The following is a 23888-nucleotide window of genomic DNA, read 5'->3' as shown; positions in this document are numbered from 1 at the left end:
GGAGGGAGTTAAAGGTGACCCGAATGAGATGAGGTGGAATCAATAGAGGAGAGAGTGGGCTATTCAGTATTCTCTTCCTTATGTGCACTCCACAACTGGACCGCTCAGAGTTGTTCACGGAGTTATACAGAGAAGAGAAGAAGGAGGAAGGTGACAGAGGTGGCCAGGAGGATAAAAGTGGGGAATGAAAAGGAGGGAGACAGATCCAGCCAGTAATCTGTTCCTTAAGTGTTCTCCACCGTCTGGAACACACAGAATTCACAGAGTTGGGTAGAGTAGAGAGGGGTTAGGGAGGAGACACAGGCGACCTGGTTGAGAAAAAGGAGAGTCCAAAGGGAGAGAGAGAGGTCAAGCCAGTAATCTCGCTCCCTAGTGAAAAATGGGTACTGAAGATTGGGTTCTTAAAGGTACAAAATTGGTAACAAATACATAAAAAGCAAAAATTAAAAATCTAGAGTAGAGTTTGGAATTTCAAAAATACGATGTTAAAAAAAAGAAGAAGGAAAAGAAAGGGAGAAAAAAACGAACAAAAACAAACAAGGTTGTGAAAATTATAAAGAAAATATAGGTACAAAATTGATAACTAATACCAAAAGCAAAAGTTAAAAATCTAGAGTAGAGTTTGGAATTTCAGATATACAATGTTATTTAAAAGAAGAAGAGAAAGACACAGAGAAAAAGAAAAAGAAAAAATAAAAAAGGGTCACAGAAATTATAAAAAAAAAAACAAAACAAAATTATAGGTACAAAATTGATAACAATACCAAAAAGCTAAAATTAAAAATCTAGAGTAGAGTTTGGAATTTCAAAAATACAATGTTAAAGAAAAGAAGGAAAAAAAAAAACAAGGTCTAAAAAATTATAAAAAATATATATATATATGAAGTTTGCTTTAAAAAAATAGGGTCTTTTTTTTTTTGCAAAGTAATCAGTTATAAAAGTGAAAATTAAAGGAATAATAGAGGACTTAAAAATTTTTAAAAAAAATTAAAAAATAATAATAAAAAAAAAGAAAGAAAGAATGATTTTAAAAATAGTAAAAATATATCTAGGACTTTCTCCGGTTTTGTTGTGAGTATTGTGGGTTCAGTTCATTTTTGGCTAGTTCCTTGGTCCGACTTATATTTCTCAAGATCTATAGGCCCCTTCCTATGTAGTTGGTAGTAACCACAGGGTTTTAATCTATTGCCTGTAGCTTCCAAAGCAGTTCCCTCTGTTATAGCTTCTTCTGTTTGCTGGTCTCTTCAGCGTCTGGTTTCCACCCTGACACAAAGGGGATGGTGGAGGACACTTTTTTTTTTTTTTTTTTTAGGCTCACTTGTTCTGAGGGGAGGTAGGGAGTGATGCTGCAAGCAAATAACACTGGTGTGTGCTCGCAGTGCCTCAGCCACACTGGGTCTGCCCCCCGTTCATGGCACGTGTAGCCTCCCTGCCCACGCTGTTCAGGCTCTAGGTTGCTCTGCCAGGAACCATCCGTGGCTGGCCCTGGGCTGCCTGCACTTCCCAGGTCCAAGCTGCTCAGGTTCAGGCATTCGGGTAGTCCTCAGAGGCGCAGACTCTCGGTTGGGCCTGTGTTTTGTGCCCTTCCCAGATCCGAGTAGCTCAGGTGATGAGGTGTTTTGGCGCGCGCGATTGCTGCGACTTACCGCCTCCCCACCACTCGGTTATCTAGGTGTGCACCGGTGCACCTTCTCAGGCAGATGTTGACCATCCAGACCCCCAAGAAGTTTTAGTTAGCAAAGAAGCCTGCTTACAGTTTTATAGATAATATCTCTCTGGGGCTGCGATTGTCCCCTTCCGGCTCTGGCTGCCTATCACCGGAGGGGGATGGTCTGCCACCGGCTATCTCTGTTCAGTCCTTTGTTCCGTGCGTGGGCCTGGCGGTGTCTTAGGTTAGGGCTGGCTTTTCGCGTGGTAGATATCCCACATTCTGGTTTGCTAGCCCAATTATTTCGCTCAGATAGCGCTCAGGGTATTTAGGCCAGATCCTTGCAATGCCGCCAGACCTTGCCCTCCCTGCCCAGCCCCCGCTTGCTAATGGAGGATGCAGGCGTCTGCGCTGCTTCTCCACTGGGGAGTTCCCATAGGGCTCGCAATGTGCGGGTTTTAATTGTTTATTTATTTTTCCTCCCTGTTATGTTGCCCTCTGTGCTTCCAAGGCTCGGCACAGATTCGACAGTGAGAAGGTTTCCTGGTGTTTGGAAACTTCTCTCTTTTTAAGACTCCCTTCCCGGGATGGAACTCCGTCCCTCTTTTGTCTCTTTTTTTGTCTTTTATTTTTTTCCTACCTCCTTTCGAAGACTTGGGTTGGTTTCTGGGTGCCTGATGTCCTCTGCCGGCATTCAGAAGTTGTTTTGTGGAATTTACTCAGCGTTTAAATGTTCTTTTGATGAATTTGTGGGGGAGAAAGTGTTCTCCCCATCCTACTCCTCCACCATCTTAGCTCCTCCCTCTGCTTTGAACATCTTTTAAAAGCTCCACTTTGGTGATGTCGGGCTTTATTAAGCTCTGAAATGAATTTCTACTAGAAGTCTGGAATTAAAGAGACAGTGAATGTTAAAAAACAATCAACTCAGTCATTTTTGCTGTGGTTCTACTGTATTGAATAGTAAGGCAACTTTCACATGGTTTCTATTTCAATTTAGTAAAATTACTTATCTTTAAGTGCCTTTTACTTATATATTAGTCATATGTTTAAAAGAAAAAATAAATGAAAATCACAAGCAATATTTCCTCTTTTCGATAATTCTTTTTTGCATTCAAGATTAACAGTCCAGTTCAAAGAAGAGACCCTAAGGTTCCTCCTTTTGCTTCAAAGTTTACATTTTACTCATCAAGAAATGCAAAATGCATACTTTAAGTACACTGTTTTCATCATTTGCTTTGCAAGTCTTTTAACAGATTTAGACACGATAACATGTTTTTCTGAACTTCTTACTAGGGAACTAATACACCAATCTAAATAAAGAAATTTTCATGGAAAAGACAAAGTGTTGGCTGACCGGGATTTTTAAAACTGATGAATAATGGCAAAATTGTGACGGACTTTGAATGTTCACTCCTCACCCCTCCAACACCCTAATCCTTGGAACATATTTTCCAAAGGAAGCTTCAAAGAGTAAATTTTCATTCTCCTCACCTCCCTAGTCAAATGTTACTTTCCATTTTGCAATGTTAAAGCCAGATTAAGGAAGAGACCATTACAGTTAAACAAATAACTTTTCCCATTTCTGTAGCCTTTTGATGATGCCACAGAACTTTTAAGTTAATTTGAGTTATCAATCCTAGATCCCTCTGTAACACTGCAAACCAGATTTTCAGATAAATGCTGCCTTAAAGGAATATCCTTTGTGCAAAACAAAATCTGAGTTAACAACTGGTTTGAGGGGCTCATAGTGAAGCACTCTTTGATTTTCACCCTCTTCCGCTTCTTTGAAAGACATGGGGTGCTCTAGTGCTGCCTGTGCAGAGTCACTGGATTTCTGAGATGAAATTTGTAAGACAGTGCCTTCTGGGAGAGAGTAGTCTCCTTTCACAGCTTGATCAAAATGGCTGAAGGCTTGGGCTTCACTTCTAGGAGATGATGGTTTAAACTCGGATTCGAGCCCTTCCATTGGCTCTATGGTTTTAGTTGAATCTCCGGTAGAGTATCTGACATATGAAGGTACATCTAAGGAAGTCTTGTCCTTTATTTTCATATCTTCCTCTGAATAAGACAACAAGCTGGAGACTTGTGGAGGATCATCCCAGCAGCTAATTCCCTTTGACTTTGAAGTGGACATTTCTGGTCCAGTTGTAAATCGGGAGCAATTAACACTGTAGACATTTTTAGCTCCTTGGAGCAGATTTTCCTTTGCATGGCTTTTGATCATCAACTCATAGAAATAAGTGCACTGGTTTATCAGTGTGCTGATGATCTGACTTGCTACAATGTTTTCTTCAAATATGCTAGTTGAAGATGGTTCCTTGTGCATTTTTGTCTAGTTTGTTCTTAATTATACTAAGCATGTCAGTAACAGTATTAACAGCATAAGTAAGCAATTCTGAATGGAAAAAAATAAAGCTGTTGAAGGCGTTGTTTATCTTTTCCTGGGAAATCATACTACTTGGTTTAGATTCATCAGGAAACGTAGTCAGTGTTTGTAACTTGGGAAATGTTGTTTTCATTGGTGGTTTCTGTTGCACAGCAAAAAAGTTTTCAATAGGTGTTCTCACAATTTCAGAAAAAGCATATGTAGAGACATGTTTAAACTGTAGGTCTGCAAATGACTCTAAGGTGTTCAGAACCCCTTCCAAGATCTCTTGAGTGATTTGGTGGCCAGCGATCCCCAGTGTTTTGTCTTTCAACTTTGTGTTGTAAGTTGGTACATCGTTAAGATTGTTCATGAGGAACCACATTTTCTTCTAGCAGCAGTTTCTTTCTTGCTTTGTACTGTTTCTTTACTATCCGTTGTGAACATCTGAGTCAAGAAGCACAACTCTAATTTTTCAAATAGTTTTTTAATGATTTCCTGGCCAAATATATTAATTTGTGCTTGAGAATCCTCAACTCTAGAAGCAGCTCTTTTAAAATGATGGTGACTGCTTTCACATGGCTCAAGAAGTGACAAACCTAAAAGTGAAATGGAGTTTTAATTCTTTTGCTTTTGTTGAAATTTCATTCAAAACAGCCTCGGCTATCATTGGTAGCTTATATTTTTCGTTATCCATGTTGCTTGATTCTGTTTGCCATTTGTCAAACATTTGTTTAAAAATATCTTCTTTGGGAAAGAGTTTGTCTAGTTGTGAAGAAACATTCTCCAAGGAGAAATGGGCTTCTGGATTTGCAGCAGAGGTTGTACTAAAATACCCCCCGTGGAAGTTTGAGATCATCTGAATGTGAGCCTTTTATTGGATTGGCCAAATTATTCTTCATAGCATGTAGTCCTTGCAAAACTGCACTCACTATTCCACTTGCTCTCTCAATTTGATCAGAAAGTAAAGTGTTTACATTTGCCACTGCTCTGTTTGCCTCACCTCTTCAAATTCATTCACAGTTGTTTGCAGAATATTACGTAGTATATCCCTGGCATACATTTTAGCTCTGCAGTGGGGAGTTTTGCTCTCAGTGAGGGACTTTTGGCCTCCCCTATTGACAGTAGGTGTGGGAGCCCAATGGAAGTCTTGGACCAGCTACCTTTTAGGGTCTTTTCTCTAGGACCTAACTTGGTTTTGCTTTGGGCTTTAGCTCCACTAGGTCTGAGCTGTGGTTTGTTCCAAATTTAGACAAAGAGTTAACTTTTGATTTGTTTTAAAATTTGTCTTAACACTTGCCTAGGGCTGCCCTTGGGGCTAGCTTTAGAATTACATGGCCTCAGAATTTCATCAGATTGACCTTTAGGGGATGAATTCTCTTCTAGATTCAACAAAGCAAATCTGTGATCTTTTTGAGAACCTTTTGAACCAAGGTGTTTACCCAGTCACAATGGAGAAAATTGCAATAAGGTGTTTTCCAATGAACTGGCACTTCCAATGCCTGTGTAAGGATAAACTTGTGGTATCACAGGCTTAGGGGGAACACTTGCTTTTTTCTGCTTGTTTCAGTTCTCTAAAGCATGATGGATTCATCAGTAATCCCTCACTGCCAGAGGCTTCCATTTCTCCTCTGGTCTCACTGTTTGATATAACAAGGTCATAATTACTGAGAACATTTTGTGTAACACTTTCAACTATGTCATTTGCAACACTACTATGTGACTGTAAGGTTTTTTTCGTGCTGATGTTTAATTTTAGAATCAGATGTAAAGTGGGGAAGTTCATTGAATGGAGAACTGTGGGAATTTTCTTCCCGGGACTTGGAAACGGCGAACCTGAAAGGAAAACACTCGGACAGTCTGCAAGACTGACAATTTTATTTCTGCAGTCAAGCCTTTTTATAGAAGCAAGGACACAAAGAGCTTAGAGCAACATCCAGCAGAGCACATACAAGGTTAAGATATAATCAGTAAAAGATATTCAAGGACCAGCACATTCTTAACGACCCATGTGCTTATCCCATGACCCATTTTCCTCAAGCAACATCTTTAATGTTTAATTGTTAAATCTTGGTGCCAAGCATAGCCAAAGGCAGGAAATGTTTTTCAGCTATCAATACACAATGCCTGGGTACTTCTGGCCCTTCACCATTTTCCAAAGGACTTTCTCTTCAAGGCTATTTTGCACTGTGCCTCCCAACAGAGAACAATGTTCTGTGTTTTCCAATACCTTTTGAAATGCCTTCTTTAAAATTTCCTTAACTACACTTAACAAAGAATTTGTTTTTTCCTGTCCAGATTCTCCATTTCTAAATATTTCTTCCAATGTCCTTCTCTGGTTTTCCAATTCTGGTGTTTTTTGGTTTTCACATGAGTATTTTGAAAAGAGAGACAGTTTGGTGTTGTCTTCCATTTTTCTTTGACCTGGCACTATTTCATTTTGTACAGCTCAGTTCAGTTCAGTTCAGTCACTCAGTCGTGTCTGACTCTTTGTGACCCCATGAATCGCAGCACGCCAGGCCTCCCTGTCCATAACCAACTCCCGCAGTTCACTCAGACTCACGTCCATCGAGTCAGTGATGCCATCTAGCCATTTCATCCTCTGTCGTACCCCTCTCCTCCTGCCCCCAATCCCTCCCAGCATCAGAATCTTTTCCAATGAGTCAACTCTTTGCATGAGGTGGCCAAAGTACTGGAGTTTCAGCTTTAGCATCATTCCTTCCAGGGCTGATCTCCTTCAGAATGGACTGGTTGGATCTCCTTGCAGTCCAAGGGACTCTCAAGAGTCTTCTCCAACACCACAGTTCAAAAGTATCAATTCTTCGGACCTCAGCTTTCTTCACAGTCCAACTCTCACATCCATACATGACCACTGGAAAAATCATAGCCTTGACTAGACGGACCTTTGTTGGCAAGGTAATGTCTCTGCTTTTGAATATGCTATCTAGGTTGGTCATAACTTTCCTTCCAAGAAGTAAGCATCTTTTAATTTCATGACTGCAGTCACCATCTTGAGTGATTTTGGAGACCAAAAAGATAAAATCTGACACTGTTTCTACTGTTTCCCCATCTATTTCCCATGAAGTGATGGGACCAGATGCCATGATCTTCATTTTCTGAATGTTGAGTTTTAAGCCAACTTTTTCACTCTCCTCTTTCACCTTCATCAAGAGGCTTTTTAGTTCCTCTTCACTTTCTGCCATAAGGCTGGTGTCATCTCCATATCTGAGGTTATTGATATTTCTCCCGGCAATCTTGATTCCAGCTTGTGCTTCTTCCAGCCCAGCATTACTCATGATGTACTCTGCATAGAAGTTAAATAAGCAGGGTGACAATATACAGCCTTGATGAACTCCTTTTCCTATTTGGAACCAGTCTGTTGTTCCATGTCCAGTTCTAACTGTTGCTTCCTGACCTGCATACAAATTTCTCAAGAGGCAGGTCTGGTGGTCTGGTATTCCCATCTCTTTCAGGATTTTCCACAGTTTATTGTGATCCACAGTCAAAGGCTTTGGCATAGTCAATAAAGCAGAAATAGATGTTTTTCTGGAACTCTCTTGCTCTTTCGATGATCCAGCAGATGTTGACAATTTGGTCTCTGGTTCCTCTGCCTTTTCTAAAACCAGCTTGAACATCTGGAAGTTCACGATTCACGTATTGCTGAAGCCTGGCTTGGAGAATTTTGAGCATTACTTTAGTAACGTGTGAGATGAGTGCAATTTTGTGGTAGTTTGAGCATTCTTTGCCATTGCCTTTCTTTGGGATTGGAATGAAAACTGACCTTTTCCAGTCCTGTGGCCACTGCTGAGTTTTCCAAATTTGCTGGCATATTGAGTGCAGCACTTTCACAGCATCATCTTTCAGGATTTGAAATAACTCAACTGGAATTCCATCACCTCCACTAGCTTTGTTCGTAGTGATGCTTTCTAAGGCCCACTTGACTTCACATTCCAGGATGTCTGGCTCTAGGTCACTGATCACCCATCATGATTATCTGGGTCATGAAGATCTTTTTTGTACAGTTCTTCTGTGTATTCTTGCCACCTCTTCTTAATATCTTCTGCTTCTGTTAGGTCCATACCATTTCTGTCCTTTATCGAGCCCATCTTTGCATGAAATGTTCCCTTGGTATCTCTAATTTTCTTGAACAGAAATCTAGTCTTTCTCATTCTGTTGTTTTCCTCTATTTCATTTCATTGATTGCTGAGGAAGGCTTTCTTATCTCTTCTTGCTATTCTTTGGAACTCTGCATTCAGATGTTTATATCTTTCCTTTTCTCCTTTGCTTTTCACTTCTCTTCTTTTCACAGCTATTTGTAAGGCCTCCTCAGACAGCCATTTTGCTTTTTTGCATTTCTTTTCCATGGGGATGGTCTTGATCCCTATCTCCTGTACAATGTCACGAACCTCAATCCATAGTTCATCAGGCACTCTATCTATCAGATCTAGTCCCTTAAATCTATTTCTCACTTCCACTGTATAATCATAAGGGATTTGATTTAGGTCATACCTGAATGGTCTAGTGGTTTTCCCCACTTTCTTCAATTTCAGTCTGAATTTGGCAATAAGGAGTTCATGATCTGAACCACAGTCTGCTCCTGGTCTTGTTTTTGTTGACTGTATAGAGCTTCTCCATCTTTGGCTGCAAAGAATATAATCAACCTGATTTTGGTGTTGACCATCTGGTAATGTCCATGTGTAGATCTTCTCTTGTGTTGTTGGAAGAGGCTGTTTGCTATGATCAGTGCATTTCTTGGCAAAACTCTATTAGTTTTTGCCCTGCTTCATTCCCTATTCCAAGGCCAAATTTGCCTGTTACTCCAGGTGTTTCTTGACTTCCTACTTTTTCATTCCAGTCCCCTATAATGAAAAGGACATCTTTTTGGGTGTTAGTTCTAAAAGGTCTTGTAGGTCTTCATAGAACCATTCAACTTCAACTTCTTCAGCAATACTGGTTGGGGCATAAACTTGGATTACTGTGATATTGAATGGTCTGCCTTGGAAACGAACAGAGATCATTCTGTCGTGTTTGAGATTGCATCCAAGTACTGCATTTTGAACTCTTTGTTGACCATGATGGCTACCCCATTTCTTCTGAGGGATTCCTGCCCGCAATAGTAGATAATGGTCATCTGAGTTAAATTCACCCATTCCAGTCCATTTGAGTTTGCTGATTCCTATAATGTTGACATTCACTCTTGTCATCTCTTGTTTGCCTTGGTTCACAGACCTGACATTCCAGGTTCCAATGCAATATTGCTCTTTTCAGCATCAGACCTTGCTTCTCTCACCAGTCACATCCACAACTGGGTATTGTTTTTGCTTTGGCTCCATCCCTTCATTCTTCTGGAGTTATTTCTCCACTGATCTCCGGTAGCATATTGGGCACCTACTGACCTGGGGAGTTCCTCTTTCAGTATCCTATCACTTTGCCTTTTCATACTGTTCATGGGGTTCTCGAGGCAAGAATACTGAAGTGGTTTGCCATTCCCTTCTCCAGTGGACCACATTCTGTCAGACCTCCCCACCATGACCTGCCTATCTTGGGTGGCCTCACGGGCATGGCTTAGTTTCACTGAGTTAGACAAGGCTGTGGTCCTAGTGGTGATTAGTGTGACTAGTTTTCTGTGAGTATGGTTTCAGTTTGTCTGCCCTCTGATGCCCTCTTGCAACACCTACTGTCTTACTTGGGTTTCTCTTACCTTGGACATGGGGTATCTCTTCATGGCTGCTCCAGCAAAGCGCAGCCACTGCTCCTTACCTTGGACGAGGGGGTATCTCCTCACCACCAGCGCCCCTTCTGACCTTGAACGGGAGTAGCTCCTCTAGGCTGTCCTGCGCCCTCGCAGCCACTGCTCCTTGGAGGTGGGGGTTACTCGTCCTGGCCGCCACCCCTGGCCTCGGGCGTGGGGGTAGCTCCTCTCGGCCACTGCCCCTAAACTCGGAGTGTGGGGCAGCTCCTCTCGGCCATTCCTAGCGACGTCGCAGCCTGGCACTCTTGACTGCTTCCCGTGACCTCGGACGTGGGGTAACTCCTCTTGGCTGCCTCCTCTCGGGCATGGGGTCCTCCTGGCTTCTGCCCCTGACCTTGGACGTGGGGTAGCCGCCCGTGGTAATGTGCCAGTCACAGCTGCCTGCACTAAATGCGCTGGTAGATCAGGGTCCTGCTTTGAGTAAAAGCCGCTTGCCTTCAAAGATATTTATTACATAAACTCTTTAAGGTGTTGTTGACAGTTTCACCTTGCAATGAGTTTTCCTTGAAATGAAGTATTGTTTTGATATGTATACATCTTTTAAATTTCTAGGTCTATGTCATTTTTTATAAGCATCAAATGGTATTGGTGATTAGGTCAGCATATGCCTTAAGACTAGCTTGTGATATATGAATTGCAGGGTCTATGGTTTTCTCTGTAATTAGCTAATGTGTAATTTGTGACTTCTTGATTGAGAATGGTTCCAGCTTTTATTTTGGGACAGTCACATCTAATGGCGTTTGGTTGGTTCAGGAAACACATGTCATTTTGTTTACATTTGTAAATTCTGAGCCAACATCTGGTTTTTCCTCTAGTCTCAGGATCAAGAATAAGCATCAAATCTAATTCTTTCTGTGGCCAAAGATTTTTCTGGCAAAGATTTTAATCTATTCAAAATAGTTTTAGTAATAAAGTAACAGTAAGCATTTTCCTTACATGGATCAGGAGTAGGTTTCTTAGCATCTTGTTTCTTAAGTACAGTTGTCTGATTATCATCAGAAAGAGCTGATTTCAGCTGAATATCTCTTACCTTTCTTGCAAGAGGAAATCTCTCCCTTTTCCTTTCATTCACTGAATCTATAACAGGAGGTTGCTTACGCTTTGCCCTTTCATTCACTTAGTCTGTAACAAGAGGTTGTTGACGCTCTGCCCTTCCATTCACTGAGTCTTTAATGGGAGATTGTTGATGCTCTGCTTTGGAAAATGCATCAGAAAATGCTGTAGACAATCTTGGAGAAATGGAATCATTTGCACTGATGCGAACCATGATAGCAGAAGTGAGATTTTAAAGAACAATATCCACCATATCATTGGAAATCATAGCAACGCGCTCCTTAGGAACTAAAAGTGTAAGAATAGCCTTATTTGTATACCTAGGGTCCCTTTCAGAGTTTGTTTCTAAATGTCTCCCACTTACATTACATTTAAGAGTGGATACAGCAAGTGGGAGATTATTCTCATCTATTGTTTCCTCACAGATATCAATTAAGATACCTTCAATGGTATCTAGTACTTGAAATTGAAGTTCTTTTACGATAATCACTTTTATTGAATAGCTTTTCAATAATATCTTCTGGTGCAACTGGATCAGTCTCTCTGTCAAATACATTTTTTTCATATTTGCCTTTAGTAGACACAGTATCTAGCACTGTGCTAACAACCTGACTTGGAATACTTTCAAAGGCCACAACACTCTGAGTTAAGAATGGACTTCTTATGTCTTGATCTAATTTATGTTTGATTCCTTGTAAAATTTGTCTAGCCACTTCTGTTGCATACATATTTAATTTAGAGGCACTCAGTTGACATATCGAGGCGGTCTTTCCGGATTTACTGTGATCCATTGAGCAACAAGAAAATTGGTCTTCAGAATATGAATCTTTGGTGGATAACCATGGTTGTTGTAAAGCAATCTCATCCTGCTGTGAAGGTAAAGCCACAGGAACTGTGAAAATGATGTGAGGACAAAAGAGAGCCTTTACTGTGGAAGTAGCAAATGCTTCTAAATTTGTTAATATTGACTGTATAATATCTTCAACTACATTTATTTTGGTCAGTTTACCAATATTGATAGTGGACTGAAGTGTGCATGGATTTCTGTCCAGTATGGTAGAATAAACAGGGGACTTTCCTCCACAGGTATGTTTAGGAAAAGAGATATCTGCTGGAAAGGTGATAGTATTATACCTATTTTCACTTTCATTTCTATCTGTCATGGCAGCAGAATAAAGTTTTTGAAATATGGTTCTAATGACATCATCTGCAACAATGGTTACATCTGCTTCAGATACTAAAGGGCCCACTGTTTTCTCCAGGGACTGAACAGATGTTTGAGCAAATGGTTCATCTTCAGCATGAGGAATGTCACATAAATGGGACTGGGGAAGAGTAAACACCTTTAACTGACCAATTAAATCATTGTGAAAAATTTCATTCAAAGTATTTCTTACAATGGGCACAACTGGGGACTTTTTTGGCTCTTTGAGTTCCACTTCAAAAGTTTTTAGTGTTTTTTTCTAGTTCCTGTTGCTTAAGAGAATCGGATTTAGTTTCATCTTCTGCTGGTCTTTCCTCCACAGCACTTTCTTTCTCTGTATCTGCAGGATCTTCTAGATATGAATCTGGGTCAGCTCCTCCAGGAAGAAAATTTCCATAGATTGGCCTATATCTGTAATTTTCAATGCCTCTCTCTTCTGGTTCAGGTTCGTTAAACATATCTGGAGACACTGCATCTAAAATGAAATTGACTAAACTCTTAAGTATTTGTTTCTCTTGTAGTGGCTTACTTATAGATGTTTCCAAATCTGGCAAGTTCATGTTTAATTCAGTTTGAAGAGCTTTCAAAATAGTACTTGACACTTTCTTTGCATGCCTGTATAAAGTCGACTGCAATCGTTTTTCATGTGTGTTACCACAAATGTTGGTATTTTCACTTTCACAGTATGTCTTGTTCTTTTTATATCCACAGATTATAGCACCAAGATTTTCCAAATTTCTATTGGCAAACCCTTCCAACTTAGCAAAAACCATTTCAAAGATGTCCGAGGCCAAGGTTTTCAGTTTATTCAGATGCTTTTCTTTTCTGGTTCCTATTTTGGGGGCAGTAGTTTTCCCCTTGTTAGTTATCTCTTGGCTACCTGTAGTTTTCCCCTTGTTAGTTATCTCTTGGCTACCTGGCCAGGTCACATTGGATGCTATGCTTGAGATTATGTCATAGCATCTGCTCATTTCCTCAAGAAGCAAAGCAAATGACAGGCTGTCAGTGTCAATACGCTCTGAGATAGCTTTAAATTCTGAATTTTTGAAAATGCCATCTGTCTCAACACCACATAGTTTTCAAACAATACCTTCTAGAATTGTACGAGAAATGAGCTTAATACTGGACTGCAGTGTACTGGTTGTTCTCAAATTCTTATTGATCCCCTCTGTATTTTGCTCATCAGATAGGGGAGCATGTGGGTGGTCTCCAGTGAGCTTGCATAACATACCATACAAGGCATCTCCAATTCTACCTAACACTTGAAATCTAGTACATTGGTGAACTTCCTTCTGCATGCGAGGGCAATGAGAAGGCAAAAGTTTTTGTTGATCAATGCCATCAGTCCCATGTGAGATTTTAGACCTTAGCTTATCTGAAGGGAGTAAAATATTACTTTTATCTGTGTTTCCACTTAACACCTCACAAATGCAAGTAGCTAATGAACTTGTCATAATGTCATTATTTAGCTTTGTGACAACAGAGTCTAATTCATTTTCGGCGTCAGCAAAAAATCCTGTATCTCTAAAGTTCTTGGGAGGGCTATTCTTCCTAACATTTAGATTTTTCTTATTGTGTCGTAGTTCTTTCTGGATAGCACCCAAAACAATTTTTACCACTTTAGTTGTGAAAGTACTAAGGTGAGATCGAAATGAAGATTTCTTGTCAGGAGCAGGCTTTGAATGGGCAGCATGGCTTTCTGGTTTGAAGCAGGTTTGTAATTTTGGACAAATAAATGAGTTCAACTTCTTAAAAATTGTGCTAATGGTTTTATCATTAAGGTTATCTACAGATTCTGATGTTGAGCCACTTGTTCCAGATTCTACCCAGGAAAGTTTTGTAGGGTCCACGCTAAGTGCAGATAAAATTTTCATCTTCCTTTTACTGTCAAACCATATTTGTAATAACTCTTTGTTTGGTACATCAGCATTATCTAGAGGAGTTTGATGTACTGATGAAGAATGTTCGATAATATGACAAGAAGTTACGTGAAGTATTTTTAATATAGCATCTACAGTATCTTGAGATACCGTATGGATTTCTGACACAGAGGACATCTGGTCCATCCATTCTTGATGTGATGGATCCTGTGGTTCTCTTGAGGTAAGAAGTGAAGCCTCTCTACCATCTTCATAATCTGAGCGATCAGATGGCCCAGAAGATAGATCTTTGAGCATCTTTGCTAAAATACTCCTAATCATGTATCTTCTGAGGCTTTTTGTATTTGATATGTTTCATCTTGACTGAAAAGCAAAATGTCTTTATTCCAACTTGGCTTGTCCTTTAAAGGGTCCTTATTAAAAGCTGGAAAGTCAGTATTTAATCCCTGATCGTGAAATGCTCCTTTGCGTCCATAAGCAGGCTTTGTAGGTAAGTTCATATTTCTTCTGCGTTTAAAATCATTGTTTTCTCCAGTTAACCAGTAGTCAGGAACCTGTTCTTGTAATTTTGCTTTTTCGTCTTTGACAGATGAAATCAATACATTTTCTACAATTCTGTCTCTTTCTTCATTTTTGTCTTCAGAATAAAGGGCCACACCAGGAACATTAACAGGTGGAAACAGGCTCCCATACCTAGGAGCACTAGCTACTCCAGTCCTGGTGAGTCTGTTCCTTTCTTCAGTGCCAGAGGGACTGCTTATTCTGGAGTGTCTGCTCTTTCGGACATCTGTTTTCACTGGTTTCTGATGCAGCTGAGCCAAGAGAGCATCAAGTAGCTGTAGGATGATCACTGTTTCTTCAGTTGCAACTAGCCTTTCATTATGAAGTCCAACTTGTATATAACCTAGTATAGTGCTGACTGCTTCCTTTATATAACCAACCAGAGAGGACTTGGAACAAATAGTTGAGACTAAATTTTGTATTTCTTCTTTGCAATCAAACTGGGAGCATCGGTCTTAGCACTGGATTTCCGTTTGCTGGCTCTTTGAAGGAACGTATACGTTGGGTCTTCTCTGTGTTGCTGATAAGCTGGGTCAGTAGTGATTTTAAGATGAGCCAATTCACTTTGCTTAGCAGATGCAAGGACCGTCAGCTTTTCTAAAATCACACGAACCATGTCCTCTGCAACATCATTCATGTTCTCCAAAGCATAAGGCAGTGAAACTTCTGAAGTTTTTTCTTTTGGAGAAATAAAATGTTCTCCACTGACTTAATCTGATTTAAAGTGAACTGATACATTTCCTGGTGAAAATTCCTCAGTACATGTTTTCTTAACTGCAGACTGTAACTTCCCAAGCACATTTTCCATAATTTCAGCAGCTGCTGAGGAAATATCAACATTGGAGAGCAAGTCTCCTTTGTCAGTGTCAGTTTGGGCAGGCAAAGGTTCGGTCGTAACAGAGGAAAGGGTGGGGATGGTCTGGGTTAGTTCAGACACCATTTCCTGAAAAACGTTTCTTAAAATCAACTCAGCTTCCTCTTTTAGATGATGTTTAAAGTTAACATAAACATTATTTAACTCCTGCATCTCATTGATAGCTTTTGCTTTTTCATCTGAAGACAGTGGGCATTCTAGGCTATCTGTTTCATCTTTACATTTCCTAGTGCCTGTTTCAATCCGTACAACAAGGTGACTATCGGATTTACAGGTTTTAAGGTTGGCGGATTCAGATATCTCATTATATTCAGGTTTGGGGGCTTTAGGTTTGTCTTCCAAGTGTTCTTTCCTGTGATATGTTGTTTCTACATCTGTTCTTTCTTTACGGGCAAGAGATGATTTTGATGGGGCCACTGGCTGCTCTATTGACCTGTCAGCTGCCTCTGTACAGGGCTCCGCCTGAACCATCTTACTTGTTTCATACAGAAATGTCTCACAGCATGAGCTGCAGCAACTCGCACTATCAGAAGAGAGGGTGGAGTTATCAGGCATTGGGCATGTAATATTTTGCAATCTTTCTTCATATTTTGTGATGGCTGGGTATAATACACTGGTCACTGCAGCCACGACCCAGGTCATGACATTTTGAATTCTACTGTTCAGTTCTTCAGAAGTTACCTGGAAGGGAGGTGAGTGGGGATAGAAGGGAAATCATGGATAAATTACTCGTTTTAGGGACAGCAACTAACTTTTAATTCCTTATATCAAACAATGCATAGTTAGAATCCAGCCATGGTGTATAAGGAGAACATAGGAAATCTATTTAGAACACCAGATTAATTTCAAGTTGGTTTATTCTCTATGGCTGTGATCTATTTTTTGAATGAGATTTCCTTTGATTCAAAATCTCTTGGACGCTATACTTGTGCTCCTAAATGTAGACTTGTATCATCCCCTAGATTGCCTAATTGTTGAATATTTATTGTGCAGTGTAGCACCCTTAAAGCTGTCTGTCCATTTTATCTTTATTTCAAAAATCTGAACGTATGCCTAGCATATACTTGAGCTCACTGTTGGTGAAATTTAAATGTTAATAAAGTAGTACACCCATTGAAAAATAAAGCAGAAAAACAAAACAAAACAAAAAAATCCCTTGGAACTATATAATAGTTTATTACTGAGGGTAAATGGCTTCTTGGTTAGAAAAGATAGCCAAGCTCATAGAAAACAAATTCTCTAGCAAGAGGTAAGACTATGTTATGATCCAAGCGATACCTAAAAAACCAGATTGCCTCTAACAAACTATTTCATGAAACAAATCTGCAGTTCAAACATGTATGTGCCTTTGTGGACAGAGTCTCCTTTTAGGCATCTGTTTAGCTAGGAGATGAGGGTGAAAAATAAAGCCTCACTGTGGAGAGGTCAGCCTGTGGGCTCCCTGGCTGGTCTGTTGCTGCCTTTCTCGGTCAATTGACTGTGTTGATTTGCATATGCAAATCACCACAGCTACTTGTTTACGTTTAATCAATGGGCAACAATTAGCACTGATGATTTAAGGGAAATGAACAGGCTTAGGTCCAATAAAAGATTATCAGTGCAAACTGTCTTAGATTGGGAGGCAGAGGTCAGCTCAAGAAACAAATACATTAATTTCAGAAGGAAAAAAGGCTGAGCCCGAACTTGGCTCAAACAGCCAGAAGGTGGAGCACTTGAGGGAAGCTGGGGTCTCTTTCAGTAAGTGCTGAAGTAGAAACCCAGGGCCTGGACTTGAACAGCCATTTCCTCATGTTTAATTGTGTTTATTGTTACAGCTTAGACAGGGGACCAGGGGCAGATGACAAGTGCACCTGCCAGACTCTATAACTGTTTGTGTACGTTTACTTATTGCAGATATATTTGGGGGTCATAAAAATCCTTTTGCCTATAATAAAATAGCATTCTTTTTAAAGTTGTTACTATCCTCAAGACAGCCAGACCAAGCATGTGTACCTTCCACAGGAACTGTTTCTCAACGCTGTGGCTACAAGCCAGTGGCAGCAAAGGCTGGATGCCTGGCATTTTAGCTGTGCATTGTTTGATATCCTGGCATTTGGGCACCGGATTCCCTATCATGTGGTTGTTAATTCACAATTATCTCTGAAGTTAGCCTCAGATTGTTCAAGGTTAGGCCAACATTCAGAGAAAAGTTAACACCTTGCTGAATGTAGCATATTCTCTCCTGACCAGTTAGAGAAGGTTTGGAGGACACCTCCAGGAAAAGTCGTGTTATTAGAATCCTTCCCAAATCTCTTAATGTATGTTTTATTGTGATAAAATGCACATAACATAAAATTGACCGTTTTAAATTGTACAGTTGAGCAGCATTAAGCACATTCACAGTGTTATGCAAACATTACTACTATCTAGTTCTTGTAAAGCACTTTTTTTCACCTACCGTGCAGACCAGAAAATGGCTACTGAGTTTGAAGAACATATTAATAATTTGAAATGACAGCATACGGTTGAAAAACACTTGTTTTACATAAACATGACCTAAATCAGACACTTCTAAGAATCACATTTAAACATTAATAAATAAGCTACTCACCTTCTTGGTCTAAATTGATTGAAATCTGTTCCAATACATATGAGCTAAGCATTTCAATACATATTATTTTCTTGTTACCAGAGATAATGTACAGTAAGTAGATCTACATTATTACTCTTAGGGTAGCTGAGAAGCATGTCCAACTTTGACATATAAAATTGGGACATTTGTCAAGTTTTTAATGAAGTGAAATGTGATAAGTAGAATCTGATTTTTAGCTCATTTTCACTATACTAGTAAACCAAGAAATATCTTCCTGGTGCCAGTATGTCTCAGCCTTTGTGTTTGTTGGACGGTCTATGAAACTCTCACGTACGTGTGAAAAAGTATGTGAATGTGCTACTCCCCTGAACCCCTTTCTAGTTCATGTTTCTTCTAGCCCCAAAGTTGGGGCTTATCAGACTTACCTTATGCTCTTCACCTGGTCCAAGTTGCAGCTCTCTTGAGACCCCCTTCTTCTGATGGAGTAGCCATCCTAAGATTCTTCTTACTCCCAGGAGAATTACAAGATAGATCTAGGCATCTTGGTTCACTTACCTGAGGGGCAGGGTGCTCAGCCCTTCAGCCAGATCTGCAAGGGTCTGCAAAGGCATTTCCTGTAATGCCTTCCCATTATGGAGTGAGTGTGTGGTATTGGATGTTTTCTTTGTGATGATTAAACCTCCCAAAGCTCCCCCAATCTACCCTCCTGAGGACCCGGGGCAAAATGGCGGTAACAGTAACTTTGTACCCCACATAGCAATAACTCTTTGAACAATAATTTCGGACCTTGGCAAAATTCAAGATTAACAGAGAGTGAAAGTCAAGGAAGAGAAAAAGGCAAAGAGGAAAACGGACTAAAATCAATAGATGATTTTGCTGGTAGTCTGATTCACAGATTTTTCTCTAATAACATATCGGAAAATATCCTTAATTGCTCTATAGTGAATTTCATCATACATACTTTCTCTTGACAGCGATTTGGATGGTAGTCTTGTCTGAAAAAGTAAAAAGAGATTGATTTTATTACTCATGGTTAATCATTTATGTAACTTTCCTCCAAATTCCTAATCATTGAATCAGATTACCTGTTTTGTGCTTGGGAGTTTTGTTTTCTCCCCAGCAATTCACAAAGAAGAATAAGCTTTATTTTTTTATCTAATCTCCCCATTTATCCTCTTATTTAGATATTGGCCCCTGGGCATAGGACATGCTCTATTACCCAGAAGAATTATTACGCAGAATAATTGCGGCATAAACAGTAGAATAATAGGTGCTGTATAAACTAACACTTGATGTTGCCACTCTTGACCCACCTTAGCCATGTTTGTTCTGTAGTGAGTTGAGAAGAGCATGGGGTTGGAAAGACAAGGGATGGGCTAGTTCTTTCCACTTGACCTGCCTGATCAGAGCTTTCTGATAATTCACTTTCTACTCACCCCCTCAAAATTCCTAATCTCCTCTCCTCACCCTGCAGTAGAAGATCTATGTATGATTACTGACAAGGACATTAAAATAATGGGTTTCGGATGACATGCAAAGCCAAATTAGATGGAGCCCCTTTCTAGGTATCACAATATTCTCTTCTATGCTCTAATCAGGATTATTTATTCTGATCTACTACATGGAACCAAAATTATATTTTATTAAATTGTAGCAAGAGAACAACAAAATCATGTAGATTATAGGATAACACAAAGTTAAAAAAAAAAAAACAAAGCCTAAGTCTGATTTACTTTCATATTTTACTGCCTCCATGGACCCCTTGCCATAACCTCTTGACCCTCTTAAAGGAAACATGGTGCTCTATTTTCATTTTTACTTGGCCTGCCCTTATGTTATCAAATTTACTTTTTTCTACCAAGGCCTAACAATCCAATATTGAGACATACAGTCAGACTGTGAAATGACAACTTTAACACTAGTAGGAAAAGGTCTCAGCTAGGGTTAGGCAGCAATAGCCCATCCTAGGATTAATACCTTTTTGCAATATGGAACCTAGAACATGAATGCTCACCATCAGTGACATAGTTCCTATCCTTTGGCTTCACTAATTTTTCTGAGACCCAGTTTCTCAGGCCATCTCCAGCACAATTTCCTCTTTGTAGATCCTCTGCAATCTAACGCACCCAGATTCTTTTTTTCCTGCTCTCCCTAACCTCATACCATAGGCAGCAAGTGGAGTCCTATGTATGTTTCTACCTGTCTCCAGACTTTCTGTCCCAAAGGCATACTTTAAGATAAAAGGAAACAGCAAAGACCTAAGAACAAAACTAACCATATAGATTTAAAAAACCTTATATAAGACCACTAGCAACTAGTTGTAATATTGGATACAAATCTGCAGTTTGCCGCGAATTATCAGTTTCTCATTGGAGTCAACTGAGCAGAAACATGCAAATAAACTCATTGTTATGTGGGAAAGTTCCACCACAATTCTAGGAGTGCCATGATATTACATCTACTTTTCTCTAGTCTTCAGTGTTTTTCCCTGATAGGTTGATACTACTAAAGTGTCAAAGGTTTAGGTTCGTTTGTACTGCCAACTCTACTTCTTAAAGAGGGCAGTGATATTAATGACACTTAGTTTAGAAGCCCCAAACATAAGGCCCAGTTTTTCACAGTTTAATTTTCCATGTTATAAAACTATAAACATAACCTTTCTGTTCCTAACCTTTTCCGCCATACAACCTTACTTTAGTCCAGAAAATAACTGGCCAACCACCCCTTGAAGATTAATGTAACAAGACTACATTTTAGTCCGTCTGCCTAATCCTTCTGAATATCTAAGTTTTAATCTAATTGTAATTGGTGAGCCTCTATTGGTACCTCAGGCCCCTAGCTTGGGATGATGCCTGATACCTCCTGATCATACATACGTGTGGTCCATTCTATCACCAAATCTGTTGAATTATTACTACTGTTTACCCCCCATCACTATCTTATCACATTGGCATCCTCTTGTCCTGATTTTTTTGGTTCCTAATTCTATTTTATTAAGCTCACCTGACTGCCTCTTGAGAAACCTGTATGCAGGTCAGGAAGCAACAGTTAGACCTGGACATGGAACAGCAGACTGGTTCCAAATAGGAAGAGGAATATATCAAGGCTGTATATTGTCACCCTGCTTATTTAACTTATATTCAGAGTACATCATGCAAAATGCTGGGCTGGATGAAGCACAAGATGGAATCAAGATTGCCGGGAGAAATATCAATAACCTCAGATATGCAGACGACACCACCCTTATGGCAGAAAGTGAAGAAGAACTAAAGAGCCTCTTGATGAAAGTGAAAGAGGAGAGTGAAAAAATTGGGTTAAACCTCAACATTCAGAAAACTAAGATCATGGCATCCAGTCCCATCACTTCATGGCAAATAGATGGGGAAAACAGTGGAAACAATGGCAGACTTTATTTTTGGGGGCTCCAAATGACTGCAGATGGTGGCTGCAGCCATGAAATTAAAAGACACTTGCTCCTTGGAGGGAAAGTAATGACCAACCTAGACAGCATATTCAAAAGCAGAGATATTACTTTGCCAAAAAAGGCCCGTCTAGTCAAGGCTATGGTTTTTCCAGTGGTCATGTATGGATGTGAGAGTTGGACTATAAAGAAAGCTGAGTGCCGAAGAATTGATGCTTTTGAACTGTGGCGTTGGAGAAGACTCTTGAGAGTCCCTTGGGCTGCAAGGAGATCCAACCAGTCCGTCCTAAAGGAGATCAGTCCTGGGTGTTCATTGGAAGGACTGATGTTGAAGCTGAAACTCCAGTACTTTGGCCACCTGATGCGAGGAGCTGACTCATTTGAAAAGCCCCTGATGTTGGGAAAGATTGAGGGCAGGAGGAGAAGGGGATGACAGAGGCTGAGATGGTTAGATGGCATCAACGACTCGATGGACATGGGTTGGGTGGACTCCGGGAGTTGGTGGTGGACAGGGAGGCCTGGCGTGCTGCAATTCATGGGGTCGCAAAGAGTCAGACACGACTGAGCGACTGAACTGAACTGAACTGAAGTTTACTGTGTATGTCTTTATGTTAGCATTAGAAAAAACAGAGAACTAAGGAGGTGGAGGAAGAGAAGAGAGATGAGGTATGTGATGGAATAGACATAATGCACCCACACTTGAGTCTCAGGGAGCAAGGAGCTGCAACAGATCAAGAGGACTAAGCCAGAGGCCTTGAACCTGTGTTCTTTCCTGTAAGGTAAAGAGGTGTGGCATGGGTGCAATGGGCAGAGCCATACCAGATGGTATTCTAGCTGTGTTTTCTTGTGTTCTGGCTTGGAATTGTCCTGCTGCTGCTGCTGCTAAGTTGCCTCAGTCGTGTCCGACTCTGTGCGACCCCACAGACGGCAGCCCACCAGGCTCCCCCATCCCTGGGATTCTCCAGGCAAGAATACTGGAGTGGGTTGCCATTTCCTTCTCCAATGCATGAAAGTGAAAAGTGAAAGTGAAGTCGCTCAGTCATGTCCGACTCTTCGAGACCCCATGGACTGCAGCCTACCAGGCTCCTCTGTCCATGGGATTTGCCAGGCAAGAGTACTGGAGTGGGGTTGCCATTGCCTTCTCCATTGTGTTCTGGCTTGGAATTGTCCTAGGCTCAGATAAAGGTGTCTTAACTTGTGTATTTGTGAGGAATGAGATAGCAGCTCTGGGTCATGTGCATAGCTCTTCATCTTAGCTGATTTTTATAATAAAGGGCTATCCAGAACATTTGCTGTTGAAAAGACTGAAGTGATTCTGTAGTTCTGTAGTCTAGGATGATAGTGGGGACAGGAAGAAGAGGCAGGCAGGAATTAACACTCTATAATGCACACATTCTCTCACCTTTATTTCTTGAAACTACCTTGATACTGAGCTAGTCAGTTTCTTCCTTCAGCATCCTTGTATCCCTTGAGCCCTCCATAAATCAAACTGACTGCAATTACTCCTACCTCAAAATCCTTTTCTAAGAAGCCTGGTCTGAACATCAACACCATTTACCACCATACACTACTTCCCTTTACCTAACCAATTCATCCAAGTTTGGGATTTATAAAAATTATCCTGAACCTAATTTGGTTTGTTGAGGGTTTATAAAAGATGATAGTATTAGGTATGTATGTTCCATCAGGAAGTATTTTATATGCATGAACTATTATTCAAGTTTGAGGGGAACAGGACATCAGCAGAATGGGTGGCCACCAATGTTTGAGAGATGAAAGGTCCCAGGCCAAAAGAAAACTTCTCCACTGGCCTTTAATTTAGATCATGAGAGATTGATTTACTTTGGATGAAAATGCAAATATCCTTAGGGGGTAACAGATTACATCATTAATACTATATGGTAAACTACTTATCATCATTTGAAAACCAATAACCTCAAATGGTACAAGTAATGCATTTTTGAGTGGGGACAGGGGAAAAGAACAGATCCAGATCCTAGAAGTAGTAATGCTATGTGAAAGGGGAGTCAAAGTATTGCCTATGAGGAGAGCCCAGGACTAAAGTGAGATCAGAGAAGGAACTGGAAGAATGCCTACTTTACAATTTTAGCTTAGTCCTGAGAGGTTGCAAAAGGTGAGAGTTTTACTACAGACAAGTAAAACTACAAGAGTAGAGGATTCAAGCAGCACTCTTGTGTAATTATTTAAATATTAATTTAAAATAACACATTCCTTTATTAGCTTTCTTAGATACTTACCTAATGGGTGAGTCGTGAATAAAGGAGACTCCAGGACCTGCAGATGAATTTTCAGAGAGAAAAAGAAAATTACTATTTGTTGGTATCCTTCACAGGCTACTTATAAAATTGTAATTAACATATCTTAATAGGTCTTTTTTAAAAAAAAATACTTTATTTATTTGGCTGTGCTGGGTCTTAGTTGCAGCCTCAGGATCTTCCATCTTTGTTGTGGCATATGGGATTTTTTTTGTTACAGCATGTGGGATCTCATTCCCTGATCAGGAATTGAACCTGGACCTCCTGCATTAGAAGCTCGGC

At 40.2% G+C, this 23888-nt stretch overlaps 1 long non-coding RNA gene across 1 annotated transcript; it reads right to left on the bottom strand.

Moving 5' to 3' along the window:
- Positions 1-2453: 2453 nt before the first annotated feature.
- LOC123465425 lies at positions 2454-23628 on the bottom strand. Its single transcript, XR_006640661.1, has 3 exons — positions 23589-23628; positions 18871-18904; positions 2454-2532 (listed from the first exon to the last, which is right to left on the bottom strand). It is a non-coding gene; the product is annotated as an uncharacterized LOC123465425 (long non-coding RNA).
- Positions 23629-23888: the final 260 nt, after the last annotated feature.

The sequence above is a fragment of the Bubalus bubalis genome, chromosome X, assembly GCF_019923935.1.
Source record: "Bubalus bubalis isolate 160015118507 breed Murrah chromosome X, NDDB_SH_1, whole genome shotgun sequence".
Lineage (NCBI taxonomy): Eukaryota > Metazoa > Chordata > Mammalia > Artiodactyla > Bovidae > Bubalus > Bubalus bubalis.
The sequence above is the reverse complement of the archived record's forward strand: the minus strand, read 5'-3'. Positions and strand labels throughout refer to the sequence as shown.